Here is an 8,509-nt window from a genome sequence, read left to right as displayed (position 1 = left end):
AGGAAAAATTAAAAGATGAGGTACTACTGTGGCTCAGCGGGTTAAGAACCTGGCTAGTATCCATGAGGATTCTGGTTCAATCCCTGGCCTCACTCAGTGGGTTAAGGATCCTATGCCGAAAGCTGCAGTGAAGGTCCCAGAGGCAGCTCAGATCTGGCATTGCTGTGGCTGTGGTGTAGACCAGCAGCTGCAGCTCTGATTCAACCTCTAGCCTGGGAACATCCATATGCTACAGGTGCAACCCCAGAAAGAAAAAAAAATCTAAAAAGTGTTTTCTTCTTGCTTACTTAAATACACACACACACACACACACACACACACACTGATGGGTTTGGTTTTGACTTAAAATTTTTTTCTTGGGGAGTTCCCACTGAGGCACAGTGGAAAGAATCCAACTAGGAACCATGAGGTTGCGGTTTGATCCTCAGCCTCACTCAGTGGGTTAAGGATCTGGTGTTGCCATGAGCTGTAGTGCAGGTCACAGACGTGGCTCAGTTCCTGCGTTGCTGTGGCTGTGGTGTAGGCCGTAGCTATAGCTCTGATTTGACCCGAGCCTGGAACCTCCATATGTGGTGGGTGCAGCCTTAAAAAAAGCAAAAAAAAAAAAAATTTTTTTTCTTGGGGTTTCTGTTGTGGCACAGCAGAAATGAATCCCACTAGTATCCATGAGGATGCAGGTTCAATCCCCAGCCTCACTCAGTGGGTTAAGGATCTAGCGTTGCTGTGAGCTGAGGTGTAGGTCTCAGAGGCAGCTCGGACCCTGTGTGGCTGTGGCTACGGTGTAGGCCAGCAGCTGTAGCTCCAATTTGACCCCTAGCCTGGGAACCTCCATATGCCACAGGTGCAGCCCTGGAAAAAAAGAAAGAAAGAAAGAAAAGAAAAAAATTTTTTTTCTTCCTTCTCTCACCACAGTGACCTTGGCTGGTGGGTAAAGCCCTGCACTGGAATGTGCTGGGTGGGACCCCAAGGGCACGGTTGGGGCCATGCCCTTCCTCTGAACCTCACTTATGTCCCTCCCAGAATAGGCTCTCATTTTCAAAACTAAAACATCCAACCAAAGGTGGCTCTGGCACTCCCTCAGGACCCTCACTCAATCCCAGGAGTCAGTGCTCCCAGGCCCACCCAGAGGTCAGCTGCAGAGCACACGGCACCTACCTCACCACCCCCCAAGTAGCCAATGTACTCTGCTTCCAAAGTCTGAGATTCCAGGGGACGGGAGGGGGCATCACTCCCACCCAGGCCCTGAGACGGACCAAGATAAGGGAGTGAGGAGTTCCTGTTGTGGCTCAGTGGTTAACAAATCCAACTAGGAACCACAAGGTTGCGGGTTCGATCCCTGGCCTTGCTCAGTGGGTTAAGGATCCGGCTTTGCCATGAGCTGTGGTGTTGGTTGCAGACGCAGCTTGGATCCCGCGTTGCTGTGGCTCTGGTGTAGGCCACTGGCTAGAGTTCCGATTGGACCCCTAACCTGGGAACCTCCATATGTCGTGGGAGCTGCTGAAAGAAATAGCAAAAAAAAAAAAAAAAAAAAAAAAAGATAAGGGAGTGAGAGCAGGGAGAAGGCCATTCCTACGGAAAATGTAATAAATTTTATTACACCGATAAATAAACAGAAGACAATAAGATTAAAAGGAAAGGAAACAAAAGAAGATACTGGAAGAAAGGAAAGAGAAGGAAGGAAGGGAGGGAGGGTGGAAGGCGTGGGACCTTCCCGGCACTCCCCTGGCATATAAGGGACAGGACCCCAGAATGGACACACCTGCCCTGCGTGTCTTGGGCACCTTCCTCAGTCACCGAGACGTCCGTGTCAGATTTGCAGTAAGTATTCGTTCTGCCCCCATGGGTGACCCAGACAGCAACCCGGGAAGAATTGCCTCATCTCCCAATCCCAGGTAGGTCAGGCCCACCCATGCTCGAGGGTTAAGCAGGAAGTCCTTCTAGCGAGAGGGCTTTGAGTGCCAGGGCATGGGAAAGGCCTGGAGTCCTGGAGTTCTGGCACTTTGGCCTCTGTCCCTGAGAGAATCAGAGGACAGAGGCCTGGGCAGGAAAAGGCAGGAAAGGCCCTGACCAGCCCTGAGAGGCTGATTCTAACAGGGCCCAGGAGGCCCACCCTGTTCCTTCCTGTCAGGGAGACGTGTGTCCACAGGCAGAGCTCCAGCCTGAAGCCTTGAGGCTGAGCCCTGCTCTCTAAACACTGTCCCCAAATACTCAAGCCCACCTTCACACAGTGCCTTTGTTTTTTTTTTTTTTTTAACCTATCTAATTCTAGTCTTCCTCACAATGCCTTTTTTTTTTTAAGGCCACACATGTGGAAGGTCCTGGGCTGGGGGTCAAATGAGAGCTGCAGCTACCAGCCTGCATCACATCCACAGAAACACCACACCGGATCCGAGCCACATCTGCAAACTACACTGCAGCTCACAGCAACATCGGATCCTTAACCCAGGGAGGGAGGCCAGGGATTGAACCCTGCATCCTCAGAGACACTATGCCGGGTTCTTAACCCACTGAGCCACGACAGGAACCCCCTTCACTCAGTGCCATCTCACTCTGAACAGGACCTGCTTTATTAGAGCCCTCACAGGAAAGTCTTACTTTCTTCACTGTACAGCTGGGCGATAATAACATGAGGGCACCTGCTGCAGGGATGTCTTCACCTGTCAAACCCACAAGCACCAGTCCCCCACCCCACCCCTTAAAGCTCACCCAAGCTCTAAACAGGGGCCACCAGCTAGGTGTGAACCAGATCCAGGGGTGCTCCAGGGATCTGGAGGCAGGAGGGGAGTCAGGTCAGATGAAGAAGACCCTGGAAGGCTGAGGGGGCTGTTGGGCCAGGAAAGGGCACCTGGGGAATGTCCCAGGGTGGTGCGACTTCAGCACTTACTGACTTACTGAAGAATTAGCTCTTATTCATTTTAGTTATCACTTTATTTATTTATTTATTTATTTAAATTAAGTAATATTCGGTTTAAGAACAAAATTGAGTTTCCACAAGAGAGTGTTGGAACAATGTCAGCTAAGTCCCCACTCACTGGTCTATCTCACAATGCTCCCCAACGACACTGCTCCCCTGAAGCCCAAGAATGTGAAGATCTCCCACTTCATGGACCCATCTCACCTCCCAACCCATCCCAAACACACACACACAAACACACACACACACACACACACACACACACACACACACACACACACACGTCTTTGGAAAAGGCCCAGCCTTGGCTCTGCCATTTCCCCCAAATCAGAAGCTTTGTTCCTCCACCTGCCCCTCCCACTTCACCCCTCCCGGGCTCCCTAGGAAAAGGTTATAGGACACACCCCCTACTCTCACTGGTTCACTGGGTGTTTATTGCCAGAGGGCTGCAAGCATCTGGGGAAGACAAAAAAAGCCTCTTGCCCCAGGCAGCCTCACAACCCGGCCACCTGACAGGACAAACGGCGAAATGGAGAAAATCACAAAACGAGAGAACCCTCAGGTACATGGAAGATGAGATACACCCAAGGGAGGCCCTGGGCAGAGAAGCGCCCTCCGTTTCAGCTCTGGCTTCCCAGGGAAATTCTGCACCCCTGAACGAAGCTGCAAATGGCTGGTCAGAGCCTGACCTCTCCGAGGAGACATCTTTCGGGGTTAAGGAGGCATTGACTCAGAGTCCTTGGACCAGGGGTTCAAAGGTGGAGAGAGGAGTTAAAGGCTGCATCCCAGGAAGGGAGGAGCAGGCTGAGAACTCGACCCTCTCGTTCTGCTGAGAAAGAGCACAGTCCTGAGTGAGGAGGGAATGCACTCCCACTACGCCCCCGGATGAAGCTCAGTCCTGGGCCAGCCCCTGTGAAGACCAGGAAAAGAGAAGAAGGAGGGATGAGGGATGGAGGGTCCCAGGAGGTCGCAGAATTCCAATGAGGTTGTTCAAGGACAGAGCTGTAAAGAAGGGGCATTTATATGGGTGAGAACTGGATGAAGGGAAGAGCAGGGGATTCTGAGACTGTCGGAGCCTGTACCCCCATCTCCACACCAACACACACACACACACACACACACACCCAGAAGGGACAAGGGGAGGAGCCCAGACTCTGAAGGGGAGGGAATGTGGAAACACCCCATCCTCTCTCTCCTTACAGCAGGTCTCCCCCTAGTGGCCAAATCCAATAAGAAGCCGCCAGCAGGTTCTCCCCACCCCACTCCCGCCCCCACCTTGATCCATCCCAGGAGGTCAGTCTCCCAGGGTACAAAGCAGGGCAGGGGAAAGAGAGAAAGGACGAAGAAGACAGGGCAAAGAGTAACGCAGCAAAGGACAAAAGGACCCGGAGAGAGAGCTTAATGGGAGAATTCCCACCCTGAGCGTCTCTACCACAAACACCTTCCCAGGTAACCCAGCTATTACTTCTACATTTCACGGCTTTGGGTTTCTCTTCTCAGAGAGATGGAGAGCCTTTCGAAGTTCTTAACCAGATTTATATCATTGCATTGGACTGCTTTATTTTACCTTTATTATAAAATGTTTTAAGCATATAAAAAGTAGACTGAATAGTGGAGCTCCTGCTGTGGCACAGGGGGACTGGTGGCCTCTTGGGAGGGCAGGGATGCAGGTTGGAGCCCCAGCCTGGCACAGCCAGTTGAGGATCTGGTGCTGCCTTTCTGCGGCTTAGATCGCAAATGCCGCTCAAATCTGATCCCTGGGCTGGGAGCTCCATATGCCACAGGGCAGTCAAAACTGGGAAAAATTACCCAAAAAAGTGGACAGAATAGTGTAATGAATGACTGTACAATAAATACCCACATGGAGTTCCCATCGTGGCTCTGAGGAAACGAATCCGATCAGTATCCATGAGGACGCAGGTTCACCCCCTGTGTTGCTATGAGCTGTGGGTGTAGGTCGCAGGCATGGCTCGGAGCCCGGTTGCTGTGGCTGTAGTGTAGGCCAGCAGCTGTAGCTCCAATTTGACCCCTAGCCTGGGAACCTCCATAGGTCACAAGTGCGGCCCTAAAAAGAACAAAAATTAAATTAAAAATTAAAAATAAATATGCACTTACCCATCCCCCGGCTTCAACCATATTTACTCCCTCCCACACACACTTCCCCCCCTACTGGATTATTGTGAAACAAATCTCAGATCTCTTATCATTTCATCTATCAACGCGTTTGTTTCCTGGCATTTCTTACCACAGGAACAACAAGCCTTCCTCTTTGATACCATCACTCAGTCACCATTTGGAGAAGAAACTCAGAGGATGGAAGCAGGAGACCAGCCTGGGGGCCACACCCATTTAGACCAGGGAGGGACAGAGCCTCTCTCCGTCCTCTCTGGGCCCAGGGCTTAGACCTGACATGGGATGTTCAAAGTGAAGAGCAAAAGGGGTCGGTGGGGACTTTGCTTGGAAGGCAGGTGTGCCTGGATTGGCTGGCGAAATGGGTATTAAGCGTGAGAAGAAAAGGAATGCTTGCCAGCTATCTAGACTAAGCGACGGATAACAGCTTTGTTAGGAATTGGGGGTAGAGAGGGAGAGGCGGCTGGAGCAAGGGAGCAAGAGTTTGGGTTTAGACACATTTTATTGACTTTCCTGTTAGACGTGCCGGTGGGGAGTGGAAGACACAGGTGGACGTGTTGGTCTTGAGGTCTGGGCTGGAGACATGGTTGTGTGGGGACAGGACCAGGTGATGGTCGGAGCCGTGGGAATAGAGAACTGCCAGGCTTCTTCCCAGGGCTTCCACGGGGACTGTTCACGACACCTCCCATCAGGTTTATGGTTCTACTTACGCCTGTCAGGATCTCCCACCTAGACTGGGAAGCTCTGGACAGTAGCGCATAGGAGACCAGAGATCCTTTAATGCAGACAGTTCTCCTAACACCCAGAGCCAGGTCAGACCCCATGAGGAGGTCGGGCCATGGATGGGCATCACTTCACCACTTGACCCACGACTGTGCCAGGCTAGGGCCCAGGGTGTCAGTCCCAGCCTCGCCACCATCAGTACAGAGCTGGGACTGGAGAATTTACCTGATAGGTTCCCAGGAGGATGTAGCCAGACCTCCCCAACCCCCAAATGTGTATGTTCATCTTGGAGACCTGATGGGGACACCCTCTCCCAGAATGTGGAGGCTCAAGTTTGGCAGCAAGAAGCAATGGCCTGCGGAAAACAACTGCCTGCATAGATGAACCTCCTACAAGGATTAGCTGCCCTCTGTCACGGGACTCCACCCCCTACTTCTCCCTTGACCTTCCTTGCCTTCTTCTTCATTGTTCCTGCCATGAACTCCAGCCACAGATTCCCTCCACAGCTCTTTTGTAAGCCTAGCACCCCCTCAGAGTCAGAGCTGGTGCCATCCTGAGCTCAGCCCATGTCCCCCTGATGCCTTAATAAATCTCCTTTGCTTTATTAACTTGGCCTTGCGTGTTCCTCCCTTGGCAAACCTAACATTACCTACTACACCAAACACCCAAGGAGGGTGGATTGTGAGCAGACCAGGGCAGCTGTGTGGTCTCACCACCTCCAGCCAACTACCTTTGTCGTCACATACTGCAGCCTGACCTCCCTCTGCCCACACTGCACATCTCAGGACCCTCTGCTGCAGCCATCCTGTACCACCTTCAGCTGCTCCCGTTGCCAGCATTTACTAGCCTTCCAGTCACCCTCTTTCCTCCCCGAGTCATCGAAGAGCAGCCCTTGGGTCACCATCTTCTCTTCATCCCACTCATCATCAACAAAGGCAATCCACCCATCACCCCGTCGCACACCCTGACACTTGATCTCATCGCCAGTGATGTCCTCTCTGTACTGCAGCCCCCGCTCCACAGTCATACTTTGGTCTTGTCTTTACCTGGACTTATTATAATCGCTGCATAATCTCAACTTAAAGCATCCCACCCTGTGCTCAACACCTCCTGTCTTTGCAAGTTACCCTCTCGCCTGCAATTTTTCTACCTACACGATGGAAAAACACAGCATAACACTATCTATGATGTACCCTTGCCAAAAAAATAGATTCTCAATCATATCAAGTCTTTAAATCTAACTACCAATTTACAGGTTAAAAAAAAGTAAGGGAGGCAGAAGAATGTGGTAAATGACACAGGGTTGTAATTAGCAAACTTTAGAAAATGGAAAATTCTATAGGACACAAGCCATTTCTCCAACAAATAAATGCCAAGGAAAGAAAGACTAAAAGAGACTTAAGCTCCCAGTCTAACCATGAGAAAAACACCAAACAAATTTTAAAAGAGAGGTACCCTACAAAATACCTAACCAGTACTCCTCAAAACTCTCAAGGTCATCAAAAACAAGAAAATTCTGAGAAACTCTCACAACCGAGGGCCCAAGGATACACAATAATTACATGTGATGTGGTATCTTGGATAAGACCCTCTCACAGATAAAGAGCAGTAAGTACAAACAAAGAAAATCTGAATAAAATGTGAACTTTAATGATAATTTTATCAATATTGATTTATTAATTACAACAAATGCACTATACTCATAAGATGTTAATAGTAGGGAATACTGGGAGTTCCCGTTGTGGCTCAGTGGTTAACAAATATGATTAGGAACCATGAGGTTGCAGGTTCGATCCCTGGCCATGTTCAGTGAGTTAAGGATCCAACGTTGCCATGACCTGTGGTGTAGGTCGAAGACGAGGTTCGGATCCCGTGTTGCTGTGGCTGTGGTGTAGGCCAGCGGCTACAGCTCCGATTAGACACCTAGCCTGGGAATCTCCATATGCTACAGGTGCAGCCCTAGAAAAGACAAAAAGACAAAATGATAATAATAATAATAATGGGAATACTGGGTATAGGATCCATGGCTCTACACTATCGTCTCGATTTTTCTGTAAAACTAAAATTCTTCTTAAAAACAGTTCTTCTTAGGAGTTCTCTTGTGGCACAGCAGGTTAAGAATCCAGCATTGCCACTGCAGTGGCTTGGGTCACTGCTGTGGTATGGGTTCCATCCCTGGCTTAGGACTTCCAAACTTCCACATACTGTGGACATGGCAAAAAAAAAAAAAAAAAAAAAAAAAAAAAACAGTTCTTAGAAGACAGACTAAAGAGAAATATCAACCAAATGCAATGAGTGGATCTTATTTTGACCCTAATTCAAACAAACTGTGTTATACTTATTAGAAAATTTGGGAAATTTTAACATTGGCTGCATATCTTGGGATATTAAGGAGTTACTATGAATTTTTAGACAACGTAATGACATTGTGATTTTGTTTTTTGAGTCCTTCTCCTTTAGAGATACTACAGTATTATGACAGAAATGATATAATGTCTAGGATTTGTTCTAAAATAATCTAGGGTGGAGGGTGGGAAACTTTAGAACTTAAAAACAAAATAGTCAAAATTTAAAACTCAGTGGATAGGCTTAACAGCAAATTGGAGACGACAGTGGAAAGATTCCGTCAATTTAAAGGTAGATGAATAGAAATTACTCAAGCCTGGCAACTGAGAAAAAAATAGACTAAAAAGTGAACAGAGGTTCAGAGATTTATGGGACTCTAACAAAAGCTCCGGCATT

Source organism: Sus scrofa, chromosome 7 (assembly GCF_000003025.6).
Source record: "Sus scrofa isolate TJ Tabasco breed Duroc chromosome 7, Sscrofa11.1, whole genome shotgun sequence".
Taxonomy (NCBI): domain Eukaryota; kingdom Metazoa; phylum Chordata; class Mammalia; order Artiodactyla; family Suidae; genus Sus; species Sus scrofa.
The sequence above is the reverse complement of the archived record's forward strand: the minus strand, read 5'-3'. Positions refer to the sequence as shown.